The sequence below is a fragment of the Chiloscyllium punctatum genome, chromosome 28 (genome assembly GCF_047496795.1).
Source record: "Chiloscyllium punctatum isolate Juve2018m chromosome 28, sChiPun1.3, whole genome shotgun sequence".
Lineage (NCBI taxonomy): Eukaryota > Metazoa > Chordata > Chondrichthyes > Orectolobiformes > Hemiscylliidae > Chiloscyllium > Chiloscyllium punctatum.
The window spans coordinates 40,879,673-40,882,665 of NC_092766.1; the positions used below are offsets into that span (position 1 = coordinate 40,879,673).

The following is a 2,993-nucleotide window of genomic DNA, read 5'->3' on the forward strand; positions in this document are numbered from 1 at the left end:
GAATACAGGGAGTTAGGCAGGGTAATACGAGAAGAAGAATCACAACCCCCCCCCAACCATCAGTAGGGCCGTGCGCCACCAACTACCACCCAGGAGACCATCCCACCATCCGATGCCACTAAGAGGACGCCAAGATTGTACTGGCACATGGGCCAATTTCCGAATTTCATCGGAAATTTTCAAAACCGCTTTACCATTATCGTCAATTTCTAGGCAGCAGTTAGTCAGGTTAAACTTCCCGTACACACCCCCCTCCGAGGCCAACAGATAATCCAAGGCAAGTCGGTTTTGATATATAGCAGCCCTCATCTGATCCTGCTGCTTAGCCAGCAGCTCCAGGGCCAGGGCAGTCCGGTTAGTAATAACCTCTACGACTGCTTGGAGCCTGATAATTCGATTTAACATATAGATAGGAGTACGGTATCCCCATGATCCGTCCTGTGCCCATGTAGCTGGCCCGTAGCATGCAATAATCCGGGCCGGTGGCCACTCATCCCCCCAATCACCGACTTGGATATCCCTTGGCGACCTACGGAGGGAGTCAAAGAGTTTAACTCCCAAATCATCGCCTTCCTCCCGGGGTAATAGGAAGAACGCAGGTCGTATTAGACCCAGGAAGCATACCCCAGCCCATCCCATGGGCAGTGTGGAGTATGCCTGATTACCGCATATCCAAAATAGGCCATCTGGAGCAGGCCCTCCCTGCCTCACAACGTCATCCCACAGCTCCTTTACCACAGGGACGCCCTCATAAGGACCAGGACCACTACAATTCCAATATTCGGGCTCGTGGCCCCGTGCCAGAGTCTGGACAGGAGTATCCCAGCATCGACTCCCCTGACAACCACCACCCCAGGCTCTCATCATGTCATCGGAAGAATCAGCACCTAGTTCGTCAGAGGAGGAATCAGAACGTAATGGAACGCAATTTTGATGACCTCGGTTTGCAATGTACCAAGTAATATCCTCAGGCCACCATACTCGTGTGGTCGCATCCAATACACTCTGACAGGGACTAATTCCTACCTCCACGGTCCCCTTTCCTTCAACACATAACTGGCCCTCAGGACTATTTGTCAGTCTCCACCCCTGGCTTTTCCTTTCGTTGACATGTGTCCAAGTGGTTTGAAGCAATTCCCATATGTCTAAGCTGTGACCAGTCCATGGCCATTGTTCTGACATATGCGGCCCCCCACAAACCCAGCAATTGCTAACATTTAAAACAGTGGCTATCCTAGAGGTAAGATCAATAAACAGGTTTTGTGTAACATCAGGGAGTTCAATTTTTCCTTCTACCTCTTCGTATACGGATGGCACTTTAGAGAGCACGACCGTTCCCTAACGGTCTTGCTCCTTCCCCAACCCCCGATCAGTGTTCTGTATCTTGGTCTCCTTGACTCTGTCAACCTGCTCCCTGAGCAACACGGAGGATAGGTCTCACCTCCCAGTTTTGCTAATAGACACCCAGCGGTCATTTATAGGGCATCCACGGATTTTGCCACCGTATCCTTTATTATATACCTGATAATAGGGTCTCCCATCCTCCCAACATTCGTGTCGTGCACTCACATCGTAACACCTATCGTCCACATAGGAATGGGACACAGTGTTCCCGAGTAGATTCAAATCCCAAGTCTTACTATAGTTCGACATTTGTCACATCTCCCCTCACCCTCCCCCACATACAGGAATAAATTGATCAATATTCCCACCAATACAGTCCAAGTAGAGTTCATTATCGCTGTCTTTTCAGTTTGACCACCAGCGGCTTGTCCCCTTGCTCGCATTTCCAAGTGCTTTCTTCTTCAGGCGGAACAGGTCCCTTTATCCTCGATGCGTGGACCCACCCTTTCTCTTTCGTCCGAACAGCTGCTTCAGTTGTTAACAGAACCAGGAACGGTCCTTCCCACCGCGGCTGGAGCTTTTCGGCCTTCCAGGTCTTAACAAGTCCCCAATCTCCGGGCTCCACCTTATGCAGGAGGAAGTCGAGCGGCGGAGTCTGAGCCAGGAGACCTTTCCTCCGGAGTTCTCTTGGGCAAATTTGACCTCAGTGGGATCCCTCCTGCGCCACGTGGTGTACCACAGATTGAGGTCACCTTTGATATTGACGCAAATGGCATCTTGAATGTCTCTGCTGTGGACAAGAGCACTGGCAAAGAGAGCAAAATCACCATCACCAATAACAAGGGCAGGTTGAGTAAGGAGGAGATCGAGAGGATAGTGCAGGAAGCGGAGAGGTACAAAGGTCAGGATGATATGCAGCGTGAGAAAATTACAGCCAAGAATTCCCTGGAGTAACATGAAGAGTTCAGTGGAGGAAGAGAAAACGAAAGGCAAGATCAGTGAGGAAGATAAGAACAAAGTCATCGAAAAGTGTAACCAGGCCATCTCCTGGCTGGAGGCAAACCAAACAGCAGAGAAGGAGGACTTTGAGCAGCAGTTGAAAGATTTGAAAAAAAAATATGCAAGCCCATCATTGCCAAACTTTACCAGGGAGGTATGCCCGAAGGGCCATTCTCAGAACAAGTCAGAAAGGACCCTTCTGGTGGACCAACAATTGAAGAGGTTGATTGAAACTTTAACTCTCTTCAAAGTAATATCATTTTCAGTTGGTCTCTCTTCTCCACCATTCCATCCCCCCACCTCCCTGAAATTGCAACAGTCCTTTAGAATTTCTCGGGGCTTCTGTAAACCCAGTTGATTTGGACATTTGCACAGTTAGGTAAATGACGGCCTACATTTCTGAAGTTTGGGTGTTTGAATGGTAGCAATTAAACGTGTCAATGGTGAATTTTTCTGCAAACTGTTTCCTGTATGTTTTATACATTGAGTAGTTTACACCCTTTTAGCTGCTAATGGAGTTCTTTCTCAGTTTTCTGCACACTACAAGAATGCACCGTATGATTCAGAAATTCAGTCAGTTGTCACTAATCCTGAGAAGTTATTGTTTAGACAGGTTATACTTACAGTTAAGCAAGCCAGCTATTCTTTCT

At 48.3% G+C, this 2,993-nt stretch overlaps 1 pseudogene; it reads left to right on the plus strand.

The window, feature by feature from the left end:
- The first annotated feature begins 865 nt into the window (after positions 1-865).
- Positions 866-2,574, plus strand: LOC140454090 (heat shock 70 kDa protein-like; annotated as a pseudogene).
- Positions 2,575-2,993: the final 419 nt, after the last annotated feature.